The sequence below is a fragment of the Elephantulus edwardii genome, unplaced genomic scaffold (assembly GCF_000299155.1).
Source record: "Elephantulus edwardii isolate Elephantulus edwardi_28Jun2011 unplaced genomic scaffold, EleEdw1.0 scaffold00078, whole genome shotgun sequence".
Classification (NCBI taxonomy): domain Eukaryota; kingdom Metazoa; phylum Chordata; class Mammalia; order Macroscelidea; family Macroscelididae; genus Elephantulus; species Elephantulus edwardii.
In genome coordinates, this window is record NW_006399828.1 from 13635245 (window position 1) to 13654323 (window position 19079).

Genomic DNA, 19079 nt, shown 5'->3' on the forward strand with positions numbered 1-19079 from the left:
AACCTAGAGGAAATGGAAAAATACTTAGAAACCCACAACCTACCTAAACTGACACAGACTAAACTTGAATACTTTACAGACTGGTTACAAACAAATTGAACAGGTAATAAAACAACTTAAAAAAAAAAAGCCATAAACCAGGTTTCACAAGTGAATTTTATCAAACATTCAGAGAAGAGCAGCCACCAATTCTACATAAACTATTTGTGAAAATGAAAAAAGATGGAATTTTCTCAGACTCTCCATGAAGCAAACATATCCCAGATACAAAAGCCAGGTAAAGACATCACCCAAAATAGTAAACTATAGGCCATTCTGAATAAAACCCTAGCCAATAAAATCCAACAGTACATTAAATATATATATATATATATATTTAAATTCACCATGACCAAGTAGGATTCATAACAGGTATGCAAGGATGGTTCAACATAAGGAAAACAATCAGTGCAATTCATCACATTAACAAAGCAAAGGAACAAAACCATATTCTTTCAATTGATGCAGAAAAGGCCTTTGAGAAAATCCAATACCTTTTCTTAACTAAAACACTCAACAAAATAGGATTAGAGGGCAATTTCTCAGCATAGTAAAAAGTATATATGCAAACCCAAGAGCCACCATCATTCTCAATGGAGACAAATTAAAGGCATTCCCTTTGAGAACAGGAGCTAGGCAAGGATGCCCAGTATCATACTTCCTATTCAATATTGAATTGAAACTCTTAGTAATAAGACAAAAGAAGGAGATAAAAGGTATCCAAATTGACAATGAAGAGGTGAAACTATCTCTATATGTAGATTATATGATAGCATACTTAGAAAACTCGAAAGACTTAGCGAGAAAACTACTGGACATGGTCGACCAATTCAGCAAAGTGACAGTATACAAGATCAGTATACAAAAATCAATTGGATTTCGATGTATAGCCATCAGAGAGGCTGAAGATTTGGAGATGGGAGTAAGGGAGGACGAGACCCTGGAAGAAGAAAACCAAAAACCAGAGCCAGAGGAAGAACAGGAGGAGCCAGAAGAAGAACAGGAGGAAGGCAGTGGCAAAAAACGGATAGTGCCTGGAATTGCTTACCTAAGTCACATCCCACAATGCTTTCAGCCCCTGCACGTATGCAACCTTCTCAGCTCCTACAGTGAGGTCAGGCATGGTTTGTTTGTCGTCCCCCGCCCCCAGCCAGAGAATGGATTTGTGCGGCGGAAGAAGAAGGCGGCAGCAGCCCAGGCCCTGGAGAAAAGAAGAAATCCAAGTACAGCCAGGACTGCACCGAGAACTGGGTGGAGTTTCAAGACAAGAGTGTGGCCCAGCTCGTGGCGGCCAGTTTGCACAACACTCCGATGGGCGCAGTCCCTTCCGATATGACCTATGGAACTTCAACTACCTGCATCGTTTCACCTGGTCCCATTTTAGTGAACACTTGGCTTTTGAGCGCCAGGTACGTCGGCAACGCCTGAGGGCCGAGGTTGCCCAGGCCAAGCGTTGAGACTGACTTCTATTTTAAAAGTATGGAACATGGAAAACGCTTCCTCTCTGCTGATGGGGATCCTACTCGACCTAATGACTCTTGGAACTTTGCCCAGCACCTGACAGAGCTGGAGCTGAGGACTCAGAAGGCAGCCGGGCCAGGAGGTCGCAAAAGGGCTCCTCTGGCTACTGTCCAGGACCAAGCTCACTCTAACCGAGGGTTTCTTGCCAAGATCTTTGGTGCCTTCAGCAGGCACAGATGGACCATCGGTGTCAAGGGACTCCTGAGGGGTAGAGTGACTACTCCAAGCTTCTGGCCCTGTCCTATTTCTTTCCTTTTTATACTGGATTGCTAATGACTACCCAGACAGGAATTTCATTGTGTTACTCAGATTAGAAGTCCATGATGATGGCTTAAACAAGAAAGTTCTGTGAATCTTCCTGCCATCCCACTTTATGTATGTGCCTGGCAGTGGCATTGAATTTATTCTTGCACAATTGTGTCCGCTGCGGTTTTGATTTATTTGACTTGTAGCTGCTTGCTTTCCTACCCAGTTGGATGCCTTTTATGGATCCAGGGAAAGAAAGGCCTATACTTTCAACTAGAATGATAATGGCTACCCTAAGCAACAGTATCCTCATTGCCAACCATAGATGAAGTCAGTTGCACCATCCTTTCTATTTAGAAGAAGTAAGTGGATAAAGTTTATTGGGGTGGGCAATCTTCCAAGTGTACTTAAAAAAAGTGAAAAGAAGAAAAAAAGGAATAGAAAAAAAATCAATTGGATTTCTCCCTAGTGACAAAGAGAATACAGATATAGAGCTCAGAAAAACAATATCCATCATAATAGCTAATCACAATATTAAATACTTTTGGGAGTTAATCTAGCCAGAAAGACAAAGGACACAACCAAAAGAAATTACAGAACATTACTGCAAGAAACAAAAAGAGACTTGGAAAAAGGGATTAATATACCATGCTCAAGGATAGGAAGACTCAATGTTTTGGAAAAAACAATGCTACCAAAGGCAGTCTACATGTTCAATGCAATCCCAATACAAATACCAATTCCATTCTTCAATGACATGGAAAAGGCAATTTCCAATTTCATCTTGCATGGAAAGAGATCTCAAATAAGCAAAGCACTCCTGAAAAAGAGATATAAGGTAGGAGGCATCTCACTCTTTGATCTTAAATCCTATTACACTGACATAATGATCAAGACAGCAGAATTAAGAATTTAGAACCCAGAAATCTTCTCATCTACTTATGATCAATTGATTTTTGACAAGGAGATGAAATCAGTTTAGTGGGGAAATGACAGCCTCTTTAATAAATGGTGTTGATAAAATTGGAAACTTAACTGCAAAAAACTCAAACAAGACCCACACCTCACACCATACACAAAAACCAACTCAGAGTGACTCAAGGACTTAGGAATAAAACAAGAACTATAAACTTCATCAGAGAAAAGCTTGGAAGAACTCTAGAATCCCAATACACAACATGAACAGTCTTCTTGAAAAACCTACAATCAGGAAAAAGGAAAATAGATGAATGGGACCCCTTAAGAATCAAATTCTTATGCACATCAAAAAATTTCTCCAACAAGGTAAAAAGGAAAGCCACACACTGGGAAAGAATATATGGTAATGACATGTCTGATAAGGGACTTATATCCAGAATTTATAGGATACTCGAGCACTACAACAAGATAAAAATAACCAACCTAATCACAAAATGGGCACAGGACATGGACACTTCACCAAAGAAGATATTCAGATGGCAAACAAACACATGAAGAAACGTTCAAAACCCCTAGCTGTAAGAGAGATTGAAATCAAAACAACTATGAGATGTCATCTCACTCCAAGTAACAACATCAAAGTTCATCAGAGCAGCAAACAGCAAATGCTGGAGAGGTTATGGAAAAACTGGAACACTTATGACGCTTTCTCAAAAGCTGGAAAAATAAGTACCATTTGCACTACTGGGAATATACTCTAAAGAAACAAGAGCTGCCACCTAAACAAGTAAATGCACCACAATGTTTATTGCTGCATTATTCACAATAACAAAGAGATGGAAGTAACCCAAATGCCTATCAACAAATGAATGGCTAAAGAAGTTGTGGTATATTCACAAGATGGAATACTATACAGCACTAAAAAAACAGGAAACTCATAAAATATTATGCAAAATGAGTGTCCCTAGAAGACATTATGCTGAGCATAATATCTCAGTCACAAAAGGACAAAGACTGCTTAATACTACTGTTATAAAACAGGTCTGACATTGGTGATTGAGGGGAAATGTAAAAAGGGGGTTAAATAATGAGCACTGCTTTGGAATAGATGAGAGAAAGGATCATTTAAAAGGAATATATGATTCAGCATTATTTGCATGACAACAGTCCAGAATAAAAGGTGCATAGCAAAGTGGACTGGGCTTGGGGGAGGGAGGAAATTGTGCAACAATGAGTGATTGGGTTTTTTTAAAAAAGAAAAATGAACTGGGCAGGGGGGATAGGGAGAAAAATGTGCAACAATGAATGAACGGGAATGCAAATTGTCTGTAAACTTTTGTCAAAATCACAATAAAAAATTATTTTTAAAAATAATTCTATGTTGTTGTTTTGTACCATAGAGATGAAATCAACCCATAACTGACATGTGGTGGGTTTTCAGAGGCAGTTAATCACAGTGGAGCAGATGGTAGCCTCAAACCATGTACCTAAAGGGTTATAGGGAAATGTCTTGTCACTACGATACCATTGCTCATAATAGTTATGTAGATTTAAATAATATCAGAACTTCATAATAAAAAAATCTTAAAACATAGAAGTACCCATGAAACAAACTTCAAGCAAATAAATGTAGAATCAAGCCAACAAGAATAAATGATAATGAAATTTTTATAAATAAAAAGTATATTTGATATGTTTGGAAAAAAGTAGAGAGGAAGGCCCTCTATGAGGTGGATTGATTCAGTGACTGGGATAATTGGGTTGGGAGTGTCAGAGACAGTGCGATTGGCACAGGACAGAGCGGAGTTTAGGGCTGTTGTACATAGGGTCGCTATGAGTCGCAGGCGACTCGACGGCACATAACAACAACAACAACAACATATAAAAAAATAGAAGGATACCTAAAGAACTCTTAAATATAACCAAAAGATTTTTAAAAGTTCAAATATAACTTCTATAAACTAGAAAAGAAATATGTTTAAAATCAGAAATTGAATTGCAATGTATTAAATTACTTAATAGGATCTTTATAGCCACAGTCCTTGCAATTTTATCAATGATTGCATGGAATTATGCAAATTAGGTTCTTGTGGTCCATCAGGAATATTGAACAGTTTGCCAATAATGAAACTAAAGTTCACGGCACTTGTGGTGATGGAACACATAAAAAAAGGTGTATGAAACCATAATGTGGTTTTGCCATTCTGCATGACATAAAGGAGAATGAGGAGAATGATAATAAAGGAATAAGAGACTGGAACAGAGCATATCCTTTACAGCCAGAATTCCTCTTTCACTCAGGAAGGAGCACGGAAAGGAGATAGAAAGAGTTAGTTTAGCACTGGAAATGAGAACAGTCAGTGAAAAGTAACAGAGAAATTGTAATAGCAGAGCCAGGAGGCCAATAAGAAACCTGCAGTAGATGGCAGAGTGGGATTTCCAGCCCACAGGAGAAAAAAAATGAGTGTCTTCATGCAGGTTTTCCTGTCAAAGTTGGGTGACTTTAGGCACTTGGTAGCATTAAGTTTACCAACCCATGTAGTTCTTGCTGAGGCTTACCAGCAGAGGGAAAGAGCTGGTGTAATTGAAGAACTCTTCTGAATTGTATACCGTGTTACTTTTCTAATAAATTCCATAAGAATGAGTATTCTCTGAGATTTTGCAACTGGCATTGCAATGAATTGTGTTCTGCCAAACAAAAGGCATGCAATTTAAGATCACTAGCTGCTCTGCAATTTCCTCCATGCAATTAAACTACTTCTGAAAATCCATAGAGAGTCAACTACAAACCAGTTCAAACTCTACAGTAAATAGCAAGAAGAAGAAGCAGAGAAACAGTACCTGGAAGCAGATAGGTGGAGCTGGAGTATGAACTGGTAAAAAGGCTAGAAGGAGGAGGCATATCTGATCTCCTTCTCAAAGGAATCAGCCTTGGTATATTGAGCTTGGTTCTTCTTCCCTCTTGTGAATTTATAGAAGGTATAGGTCATACTCATACCAATTTCACAGAATGAAAAGTGAAACAGTATATTAGAAAGATGAAGAAAAAATTAATAAACGGAAAGATATATATTTAACAAACCACTTTGTGGTTGTTAGTGGCCACTGAGTTAGCCATGTATAGCAACTCTATCCACAACAGAACAAAACACTGCCAAACTCTGTGACTTCCTCACAATTACTAATGTATTAGAGTCCATTGTTGGAATCACTGTCAATCATCTTACTGAGAGATTTTTATATACTAACCCTCTACTTTAACAAGCATGATGTCTTTTTCTAGGTACTGGCCCTTCCAGGTAACATACCCAAAACATGTGAGACAAAGTCTCATGATTCTTGCTTCTTTAGATACATTTCTTCCAAGACAGATTTGTTTGTTCTTTTGGCAATCCATGACATACTAAATATATATAGATGATAGAGAGATAGATTGAGATAGAGATAGAGAGAGAGAGAGAAAGAGAGAGAGAGAGAGAGAGAGAGAGAGATAGTTGGGGTTTTTTTTTTGCCAGAGCTACAATCCAAAGCTGTTGGTTCTTTCTTGGTCTCCCTGATGCATTTGTCCAACATGTGCATATGTTGTATTCTTGTTAGGTGCCATCAAGCTGAGTATGACTCATAGCAACCCTATGAACAGCCAATCTGAAATCTGCCCTATCATTTATTGGAGCCTTATATTTCATCAATACTTTCAGAACAGCTTTTATTTATTCCTTCAGCAGGACTAGTTCTTGCCGATATGAGCATTTATCATTTCTTTTTGATAAAGTGGCTGGGTATTCCTCTCATCTTCTTTTGACGTTCCCTACATCATTCAACATTTTGCACACATAATCCTCCACTATTGCAATCCAAGGCTTTTTTCCTCAATTCTTTTAGCTTATGAAATCCTTTACATTCTGTCCCCTTTGATTTTCTAACACCAGGTTTTTACAAACTTCATTATACTACATTGCTTCATCTTCTTGATTTACCCTTTGAAACTTTAAATTTAAGTCTCTTACTTTATGACCTTAAGTGCTTACTACAGAAGGTCAAGGACTTTTGTCTTCAATATCAATTGAAGTTCAACATCAAGAAGACAAATATTCTCACTACTAGGCCAATTGGCAACACCATGATAGATGGCGAGGAGATTGAGGTTGTTAACGATTACACCTTGCTCGGCTCCACAATCAACACTCTTGGCTCTAGAAGTCAGGAAATCAAAAGACTAATTGCAGGGATAAAAATGTTTAACTGATTATATGGAACAGAGAGTCTGTGAACTGGAAGATAAGAATCTCACTGTAAATATTATAGAAGACAATTATGATATGAGAAGTAAAGGAAATGAATAAAACATTAAAATCACGTGAGATGCCATCAAAAGGAACAGCATATGTACAATTGAAATTCAAGAACACCAAAGTGACAGGGAAGTCACTGAGAAAACTGTGGAAGAAGTACTAGAAGAAAACTTCTAGTCCTAAGAATTTCCAAAGAAATTCACATTCAAGAAGCACAACAAACACCAAATAGTCTAGACCCCAAAAGAAAAACATCAACACATATCAAAGTCAAATCCTCCAAATTAAAAGATAAGGATAAAATACTAAAAGTAGCATGAGAAAAAAACAAAGAGTCATCTACACAGGGCAAACAATGAGATTAAGTTCTGATTTATCAGCAAGCACCATGTGAGCTAGGAGACAACAGGATGGCATATATAGAAAGTTGAAAGAAAATACTTGCCAGAAAAGGATCCTGTATCCTGAAAAGGATACATCTGTGGAAGGAACCGCTGGAGAAACTCAATATCAGCTGTGAAAACTAGGCCGGGGGCTGATTGTGGAACAGACCACCAATTACTCATATGAAAGTTCAAGCTGAAGCTGAGGAAAATTAACCCTGCTTGCTGAAACTGAAGAGGACCTGAAGCGCCTGCTGCAGAGTGTCAAGGACTGCAGCCTACAATATGGATTGAGGCTCAATGTCAAGAAGACAAAGATTCTCACCACTGGACCAATTGGCAGCATCAGGATGGATGGTGAAGAGATTGAGATTGTACACAGCTTTAGTTTGCTTGGCTCCATAGTCAACAGTCTTGGCACCAGCAGCCAGGAAATTAAAAGGTGCATTGCCATGGGAAAGTCTGCTGTTAGGGACCTCTCCAAAGTGCTGAAGAGCAATGGTGTGTCTCTGGAGACTAAGGTGCATCTGATACAGGCTATGGTCTTCGCAATCACTTGTTATGCATCAGAGAGTTGGGCAATGACCAAGGAGGATAGAAGGAGAATTGATGCCTTTGAGCTGTGGTGCTGGAGAAGAGTATTGAGAATACCATGGACTGCTAGGAAAACAAACAGATTTGTCCTGGAAAGGGTTAAACCAGGTGGCTCCTTGGAGGCAAGGATTCTGAGGCTCCGTCTAACATACTTTGGACATGTTGTGAAGAGAGACCGGTCCTTGGAGAGGGACATCATGCTTGGGAGGGTGGAGGGACAGTGCAGGAGAGGAAGGCCCTCTATGAGGTGGATTGATTCAGTGACTGGGATAATTGGGATGGGAGTGCCAGTGACAGTGTGATTGGCACAGGACAGAGCAGAGTTTAGGGCTGTTGTACATAGGGTCGCTATGAGTCGCAAGCGACTTGACGGCACATAGCTACAACAACAACAGGACAGACCTGTTTGCTCTCTTAACAGTCCAAAGTACATTCAATATTCTTTTCCAGTACCAGATCTCAAAGGTATCATTTCATCTTTTATCATCCTTATTCATTGTCTGAAATAGAATGCATGTAATTGCAAAGACCATGGCTTGGATTAGGCACAACTTAGTCTCTAGACTGACATTATTGTTCCTCAGTACTCTGGAGAAGACTCTGACAGCGGACTTTCCCAGTCTTTTGATTTCCTGATAGCTAGTGCTTAAGAGTGTTGATTGTGGAGTCAAGAAAGCTGAAGCTGTTAACAATCTCAGCGTCTTCCTATCTATCATGATGCTGCCAATTGATGAGAGTTTTTCTTTTCTTGATGTTCAGCTTCAATCCATATTGAAGGCTGCAGTATTTGACCTGACAAATGCCTCAGATTTTCCTCACGTTCAGCAAACAAGGTTGTATCATCTACATAATGCAAGTTGTTGATGAGTCTTACTCTAATCCTGATGCCACTACTTCCTCAGAAAGTCCAACCTCCAAATTATTTGTTCCACATATAGTTTGAAAAGGCAAGGAGATAGGATGCATCTCTGGCATACATCTTTCCTATATTGAATCATGTTCTGCTCTAACAACTGTCTCCCAGTCTAAGTATAGGTTTCACTTCGGCATAATCAAGGGTTCTGGGGTTCCTATTCTTCTTGAAGTTAGCCACAATTTGTTGTGATCCACACAGTCAAATGTCCTTGCATAGTCAATGAAACACAAATAGGCATCCCTCTGGTACACTCTGCTTTCAGCTAAGATCCATCTAACATTGGTTATAATGTCCTTAGTGCCACAGCCTCTTCTAAGTACAGCATGCACATGTGGCAGTTCTCTGTTGATGTACTATTCCAATCATTTTTTAATACTTTTCAGCAAGATCTTGCTTGCATGTGATATTGATATTGTTTGATATTTTCCACACTCTGTCAGAACACCCTTATGTTGGAATGGGTATAAATATGGATTTTTCCCAGTCAGTTGGTCATGTAGCTGTCCTCCAGACTTATTGGTACAACCTGGTGTGAATGTCCAGGGCAGCATTTGTTTGTTGACATGTCAGTTGGAATGCCATCCATTCCTGTGGCCACGTTTTTTGTCCTTTCCTTCACAGCAGCTTAAGCTTCCTCCATCACCACTGGCTCTTGATCATATGTTGTTTCATGAAATTTTTCTGTCAGCCTTTTTTTTAATAGAAACTCTGTATCCTCCTTCCATCTTCTTTTGACACTTGTTTTCTGGGTTATTCAACATCCTGCCCACAGCATCTTTAAGTATTGACACTCAGGGCTTGAATTTGTACTTCAGTTCTTTCAGTTTAAGAAATACTGAGTTTCTCTCTTTTGATTTTCTAACTCCAGGTCTTTGCACATTTTATTATACTACTTTGCTTTTGTCTTCCTATCCTGCCCCTTGAATTCTTCTGTTTTGCTCCTTAACTTCTTGATTTCTTCCCTTTGCTTTGGCTTCTCAGCACTTTAGTCCAAAATTCAGTCTCTTCTGACATCCTTCTTGGTTTTTTCTTCTTCCTCTGTTTTTGTAATAACCTTTTGCATTTTAATTGGAGGATATTCTTGATATCCTCCCACAGATCATCTGGTCTTGGCTTATTAGTATTCAAAGGCTTCAAACTTGTTTCTGAGATAGTTTCTAAATTCAAGAGGGATAGATGCAAGGTGAAACTTTGGTTCTTGTGGATTTGATTTTATTTCCTTAAGCTTCAATTTGAACTTGCATATGTGTAGTTTGATGATCTGTCCTACAGTAAGCACCTGGCCTAGTTTTCAAAGCTGATAATGAGCTTCTCCACAAATATAATCAGTCTTATTACTGTGTGTGGTCCATGTGTATCCTCGATTTCTTCATTTTTACCTCAGCAGTCTGTTTAAATTTGAACAGTCCTAATAAAAGATTTCCCTTGTATCTATATGAATTACCTGAACAGTGTTGTACTTAAAGATAGATATGTTCTTTTTTAAAAAAGGAATCTAATACCATTGCTCCTTGACATTTTTTTACATAAGAAAGCATTTGTCCAGTTCAAGTGGTTGATAATAGTCGATTTGAACACACTCTCAAAAACTCATTGCCATCAAGTTGAAAATGGCTCATCTACTATTGAGTTTCCAAGTCCATAAATGACACAGGAAGATACTGTCATATGTCTTCTTTGAAGACACTGGTGGATTTGATTACCAGAGAGGTTTGTTCTTTGGGTTAGCAGAGTAACTCCTTAGGAACTACACCACTGAGCTCCCTATTTTAGCTGACAATTGTCTCTGTTATCAATCCTTGTGGATTCTGATTCTTTTTTTACAACTTCTAATTTTACTAGTTCCATACTGCGTACATACTGTAATTAATGAATGTGTGTAGCTGCTTCTCATTTTGAGTCATGTCACATTAACACCTCAAGGTTCATCATTGGCTGAAAGCTTTACACCACTCATATCATTAAGGCATACTCTATTTTGAGGAAGCAACCCTTTAGTTGTATTTTTGTTTTCTTTCAACCTAATGCCCTCATTTTCATGAACATACAGTTCACTGATATTCATAAGGTTTTCAAGGACCTGATAGGTCAGAAATGGATGGTGGTCAGTCCTGTGTCTCAGTCTGCATCAATCTGAAATTTTTCCACTACGGTGATGCTGTTGATATTTTGAATATCAGAAGCATAGCTTCCAGTAACACAGCAAACTGGAGGACACTAGAGTACAAAACCCTAATAGACCAATAGTGGAGAAGTAGTTACTTAAAATATAGAATAAAGAAACAAGAGATAAACAAAATATTTTAAGAGACATAGAAGATTAAATAAAAGTTGTAAAATATGTCTACTAGAAGTTTCATAAGGGGAGGATATGAAAACAAGAAAAGGAAAATGTTTGAAAATATAATAATTGGAATTTTTCTACAATTGACTTTCAGATTTAGAAATCTCAAAGAATTGAAAGCAGAAATATAAAAGAAATTTACTCCAAGATACAGTGTACTGAAACTACAGAATGACATAGACAAAGAGAAAAATCCTGAAAGAAATCAAAGTAATGAAATAAGTGATTTTTCAAAGGAGTGATTTCACTGACAATTTTTAAATAGCCACACAAAAAAAAAAGACAACAACTAGGGGGGAAAAAAACCCTAAGAAAATTATTTGACTAGAAATAATGATATAAATAAACTTTTCTTATCAGGAAGAAGAAAACAAAAATGTTTTCAGATAATGTATTAGAGAACCCCCTATGAATGAATTCTCCCACCCTATCAGTAAAAACCATCTCTGAAAAAAAAAAAGTAATCTCAAGAAAAAAAATCTGGTGAAGAAAGTAAATAGTAGACAAAAAAAGTGTGGAAATTGGTGCATAAATCTAAACAAATACTAATATACAACTCTTTACAAAATGTTTACTAAAAACTAGACAATTACAATAGTAAATTATGAAATATTAAGAGAAAAATGGTGTAGTTGAATGTGAAAGCACCCTACAAAACCAAACTCACTGTTACTGAATTGATTCTGATTCATAGAAACCCTACAGAACAGAACAGGCTGTGCTATGTAGAGTTTCCATGGTTGTAAATCTTTACATGAGTAGTATGCCACATCTGTCTCCCACAAGAAGGCTAATGGGTTCAAATCACTAAGTACTTGGTTAGCAGCTTGATGATTTTAACTCTTGCTTGATTAGGGAGCTCTGGGGGCCTAGTGGCAAGAAGCTCGCTGCAATCCCGAAGGCTTGCAGTTTGAGGCCACCCGCTGCTCCGCAGAATAATGGGCAATCTCCTCCTGTGAGATTAAGTAACTGCCTCTGAAAACCCACCAGAGGGTCAGCTATGAGTCATTTCTGACTTGATGTACAAATTAACAACATGCTTGATTAGACTAATTACTCACCTTATTTTTTTTTTAGGTGAACCACTAAAGAATATAGATTATGTATCTTTAAAGATTGTTATATGGTGTAAAATCAGAATTCACTCATAACTGACCCTCTCATGGGTTTGCAGAGACTATAAATCACTCAAAAGAAATAAACAAGAAATTCTTGCGAGGTTGTGGAGAAACTGGAACCCTTATTCACTGTTGGTGGGAATGTAAAATGGTGCAATCACTGTGGAAGGTGGTTTGGCGCTTTCTCAAAAAGTTGCAAATAGAAATACCATTTGACCCAGCAATTCCACTACTGGGAATATATCCCAAAGAGACCATAACTGACACCCAAGCAGATATATGCACACCCGTGTTTATTGCTGCTTTGTTCACAATAGCAAAGTGTTGGAAACAACCTAAGTGCCCATCAACAAAGGAATGGATAGAGAAGCTGTGGTATATTCACACAATGGAATACTACACTGCACCAAAAAACAAGGAACTCATGCAATATCATCCAAAATGGGTGACTAGTTACCATTTTTAAAAGCATATGGAACATTAATAAAGGGAAAAGGAACAAATAACAAAAAAAAGTTAAACGGCCCCAATTTATAAATACAGAAGAGAATAATAACAATAGACTGTTATGGATGTATCTGCACTTATAAACTGTGAAAATTTAAGTTTTAAAAAATCCCAGGGAAAACTATGTCATCATTCAACATGACAGATTGATACACACTTGAGCATGCCTCAGATTGTGAGGCTGGCATAGGATAGGGCAAGAGTTAGATCTGTTGTTCATAGAATTGTTGTGAGCCATAGAGAGAGCTCAGTTGGACTAGTGGGTAGAAAGTTATGCTACCAATCCAAAGGTGGGTGATTTTAATCTGCAGTGCTCAGGCCTGGTTTTAATTGTGTTTGGTCAAACATTCTTTTAAGTTGTATAGCACTGGTCTTTCAATTTCCTGTACAGAGGTAACTTGTGGTTGCTGTAATGCTAAATACTGTGACACTGATGTGTCAAATGAGATAATGGTTACCCATGGTGGGCAGTGTTTGGTGGAGCTCCCTGATTAAAACAGGCTTGTAAGCAGGAGTGGCATCTACTTCTGAAATAGCTTGCCCCTGGAAACTCTATGAACTTGGAGAATAATTAAAGTTATACAAGAGTTCAAGTCTTTTGTTCATAGGGTCGCAGTGAGTTGTCTACAACTCGATGGCACTTTACAAGAAGATTCTTTATTCATTCTATGTATTACATTTAATGCTAATTTTACAAATAAAACTCGAGAAATGTTCTAAGAATGACTTATGTACTATGTATCTCAGGGGTTTTTTAGCTAAAAACATTATTAGCTTCTTTTATTTAATATAAATTAATACACATAAAATTATAATTTTTCTTAATAAATTCATGTAAACCCATCTTCTAATCAAGTCAACTTATTGTACTGTGCTGCCTGCCTGATGGTATGGTGCTGAAAACTTTACCACAGGTATTTCAAATGGCAGCAGTGTCACCTGTTACGAAGTCCTAGTAATCTAAACCAATGAAATCTTTATGGACCACAAAAGAACCCTGTCTAATTTACTAGCTATAAATGTGTAATAAAGAAGATTCATCCACCTCCTAAACAATATGCCTCTGGAAACTTTATTAACTTTGATAAACAACAATAGTTATAGAAAGGCTTCAGGCCTTTTGTTCATAGGGTCACTATGAGTTGTGTTCAACTCAATGGCAATCAACAACACAACAAAGAAGGTTCAAGAACTAGAGGAATAGATCACGTTTGATAAAATGTAGAGAGTCAACAAGGACGTGGGAGAGCCTTGGCAAGATGGAACGAAACAATAGCGGCAACAAGGAACCTGAACAAGCTGAAGATTGAGAGGGTGACCTAGCAGTGGGCAACATTCTGTTGTCCAGAAGTCATCAGAAGTAAAAGTCAAATTGACTGTAACTAACAACAAACTGGTCATCCATCTGTTTGTCTAACTTGTTTATTAATTCATTTGCATTTTCCACCTGTTTTACTACTGCTGAAATGAGTTCTCTAAACTTTTTTCTTTACTATATGAAGTAGCACCTGGCCAACGGACTGGAAGAGAGCTATGTTTATTCCCATTAAAAAAAATATGATTCAACAGAGTGTGAAAACTATTGTACAAGATCATTAATATCACATGCGAGCAAAATCCTGCTAAAGATAATTCAAAAACAACAGTTGAGAGCTGCCAGAAATACAAGCTGGGCTTAAAGAAAGCCATGATACTAGGGACATCATAGTCAATGTCAGAGGGATCTTGGCATAAACCAGAGAATACTGGAGGAATGTGTTTCATTGACTTTGCAAAGACATTTTACTGTGTGGATCACAACAAATTGTGGAGAATGGGAATCCCAGAACACTTGATTGTGCACATGCAAAACCTATACTTAGACCAAGAAGCAGTCCTTAAACAAAGCAAGGAAACACTACATGGTTCAAAATTAGTAAAGGAGTGTGTCAGGGATGCATCCTGTCTCCATATCTTTTCAATCTGTATGTGGAACAGATCATTTAGGAGACTGGACTTTATGAGGAGGAATGCGGCATCAGGATTAGAGGAAAATTCATCAACAATTCTGCATTATGCAGATGACACAACACTGCCTGACATATTGAGAAGGACCTAAAGCATTTACTGCAAACGGTTAAGGACTATAGTCTTCAATATGAATTGAAGCTCAACATTAAGAAAGCAAAGGTTCTCATACTGGACCTATGGGCAGTATCATGATAGATGGAATAAAGATCAAGACTGTTAACAATTTCAGCTTGCTCAGATCCACAATCAACACTCTTGCCACCTGCAGTCAGGAAGTCAAAAGGTTAATTACTTCAGGAAAATCTGCTGTCAAGGACTTCTCCAAACTGCTGCAGAGTAAAATGTAAATTTAAAGAATAAAGTGAGCCTCATACAGCCTATGGTCTTTGCAATTACTTGATATGCATCAGAAACCTGAAAAAAATAACTACGGATGACAGAAAAGTTGAGTTGTGGTGCTGGTGAAGAGTATTGAACATACCATGAACCTCCAAGAGAGCAAGCAGGTCTATCCCGGAAGGGTGAAACCACCTTGCTCCTTTGAGGCAAGGATTTTGAAGCTCTATCTCACGGAGTTTGGACATATTGTCAGAAGGGACCAGGCATTGGAGAAGAATATTATGCTTGAAAGGGCAGAGGCATAGTGCAAAAGAGAAAGACCCTGGATGAGATAGATTGATATAGTTACTGGGGTAATGGAGGTAGGTATGTCAGAGACTGTGAGATTGGCTCAGGATAGGGTGTACAGACCTATTGTACATAGGATTTCTCTGAGTTGCAGGCAATTCAACATCACAATAACAACAATAGCAAAAAACATATGAAATTGTATTTTACATCTTTTACATGTTTCACATTTCATATATTTGTGATTTGGTGAACTAATCACAATTTGATTACATCATTTTTCATTCTCCTTATAAATTGTTAGTATCATTGCTATCAAATCAATCAAGGACCAACTCACAACTGACTTTTCCAGTGAGTTTTTAGAGGCTGTAAGTAGCACAGGAGTAGATTGCCCATTTTTCTCCCACAAATCTGCCAGGGAGTCAAACCTACAGACTTTAATAAGCAGAAATCCCTATAATTTTAGTATATTGTTGTGTACCTTCTAATCAGAACCGACCCAAAGCTGACCCTCCAGCAGGTTTGAAGAAGCATATAATTAATGAGAAGAGATTGCCCATCTTTCTCAGAGCAGCTTGTGGATTCGAACCGCGTGCCTTTGTGATTGCACAGCTTGTTACCAGTAGATCACCAGTGCTATTGACACTTTTAATTGTCCCTTCTTAGGCTGTAAGGAATTAAAACATCTAGTCTGTTTCCTCATAGCAGCACATGATAATAATAAATTAGAGCTTCTTTTTTCATACAAACAATATTTAATGATCTCAGATTTCACTTTGGTAACTTTAATTAAATACAGCAAGTTTCCTCTATCCCTAAATGTTATTGAAAACAATTTTAATCCAGAAAATGTTGCTTTTTATTTTTTTCTATTTAATTTGTTTCTACCACCGATTGTTCTCATTTGTACTTTAAGAGAAATAAGAGTCTGAGGAGATCTTTCCTCTTCAAACATACTAAATCTTTAAAAATAATGCTATTAAATACCTGTGTGACACAATCAGTTAAGTACTAGATGACTTAGCAGAAATGTTGGTGGTTCAAACTCACCTTAAAGTGCCTGGGAGTTTAGATATTCAAAACCCAATGGAGCACTATTCTACTCTAACACATACTGGATTGTCATTAGTTGGATTTAACAAAACAGCAACTACCAAGAACAACAAAACACACTTACTATACTATAATCATGTCTTTATAGACTAAGAAGCACTAAAACTTGATATAAATAATAGCAGTTAAAAAGAATAGCAGTTACTAAGAAAAGTATATACCATTCTCAGTGTTCTGTAAACTATTTCTCTTATCATTTATCTAACCTCTTCACCTTTGTCCTCAAACCACCAAGGGACAAAATTGCCTGAAGTATATCTTTTATGATGAATTATTTTTTAAACCATTGCCATCAGGGCTGAGGCCTGAGTCCTGAGCGGGCCACAAGGATGAGGCTGTCTTGCCAGAGGAGACAGAAAGGGCCTCCCATTAACCAATAAAGGCAACTTTTGTACTAAAAGCAACAATAAAAAAAATGATAACAAACCATGTGCATTATAAAGATTGGAGAATGATTTGCAATAAGAAACATCAGCTGATCATAGAATTAACCAGGCAACAAAAAGCCAAGCATTAGGTGCAGACAGGTCAAGCAATATCAATGAAAGGGTGGTGGTGGTGATACCACAGAAAATTTCCAGCAGTGTAGAAATTGTGACAACTGTCTATTGTTTATTCTTGGGAAAGATGTTCTGGGAGGCAGGGTGAGGGAATGGAAGTGTTAGGAAAGATTATTGTGTGTGTTTGTATGTGAGTGAGTGAGTGAGTGAGTGCTTTCTTGAACGCTAAAATATTTGGTTTTTAAACAATTCATGAAATTTCTTAATCTGGAACAGATTGAACCAGGACATTCTCAGCACATTATCTTCTAACAAAGGTTAGTTCCTAGATGATGAGCCTGTCGTGAAATGCTGAGGGTATTCACACAGCTACTTGGCACGGATTTCAGGGTGAGGGCAAGTTCTTGTTCCCAGTCTATTTTTGTATTTCCCATAGACTTCGTAAAACCTTTATTGGTTGATGAGGGACAGAATTCATAAACGCAAAGGGTGAATATAAACATAACCTTATGAAATAGGGCTGTTACTTTCAAAAGAGACATTTTTGTTTTATCTGCTTATTTAATAATTGTCAAATGGCAATGTAGTAATGAGGAGACTAAAGGAAGGTAGGGGAGGAAGGAGGATAGCAGTCAGAGGCAGGGCAGCACAGCAGTCAGAGCAACGCCAAGGCAGGCCATTTGGTTTGGAATATTGCCTCCAACATGCACAGGCAAAATAGATTAAATTATTTAATCTCACTGTGCCTTATATGTAAATCAGAGGAAATACCAACGCCTACTTCACAGAAGTGCTTGCTGAAACTAAGGAGGGCCTGAAGTGCTTCCTGCAGAAGGTCAAGGACTGCAGCCTTAAATATGGATTGAAGCTCAACATCAAGAAAACAAAAATTTTCACCAATGCACTGATTGGCAGCATCATGATAGATGTAGAAGCGATTAACTGTCTCCATTTGCTTGGCTCCACTAACACTCCTGGTACCAGCAGCCAGGAAATTAAAAGAATAATTTCATTAGGAAAGTTGGCTGTCAGAGACCTCTCCAACATACTGAAGAGCAACAACATCAGGCTGGAGACTAAGGTGTGCCTGTTGCAGACCATGATCTTTGCAATTGCTTACTATGCATCAGAAAACTGAACAATGACTAGAGATGACAGAAGGGGAATTGATGCTTTTGAGCTGTGGTGCTGGAGAAGCATATTGAATACACCATGGACTGCTTGGAGAACAGACAGATTCATCCTTGAGAGAGTGAAACCAGGATGCTCCTTGGAGGCAAGGATTCTGAAGCTTCGTCTGACATACTTTGGACATGTTTCAAGGAGCGACCAATCCTTTTAAAGGGAAGTGATGCTTGGGAGGATGGAGGAACAGTGCAGGAGAGGAAGACCCTCCATGAGGTGGATTGATTTAGTGACTGGGGTAATGGGGGGTGGGTGTGTGAGAAACAATAAGAAGGTCACAGGATAGAGCAGGGTTTAGGGCTGTTGTACACAGAGTCACAGGTCACTTGATGGCACATAACAACAACAACTTCACAGGGTTATTTTGATGATAAAATAATGTAAGTGGGAAAAATGTACCTATCCTACATGAAATAACACATGTAGTAAGCATCATACAAGTCATTGCTGTTACTATTTCAATGTTTCTAATATATTCATTTATATTTCAGATTCAAGTAACTATAGATAAATGAGTAAAAATAAATCAACTAGGTTATAAAGAACAAAGACTCAACTCAGATTAACCTTAAAAAGAAAATGTAGAATTTGTGCTATGATGACTCAAGGAGGTTTCTACCTCACAGAAAATCAGGAAAAGTTTTTGGAGGTACACCTTAGAAGCAATGAAATCAAAGACAAATCAAATGCCAGCACAATCTTTTCACCACGTTAATTTTCTCTTTGTGAAGGGACTAATTCTTCTCTGAAATCGTATCAGGAA

General features: G+C 37.9%; 1 pseudogene; it reads left to right on the plus strand.

The window, feature by feature from the left end:
- Nucleotides 1–955: 955 nt before the first annotated feature.
- LOC102848692 overlaps nt 956–19079 on the plus strand; it is a 132942-nt pseudogene continuing 114818 nt past the window's right edge.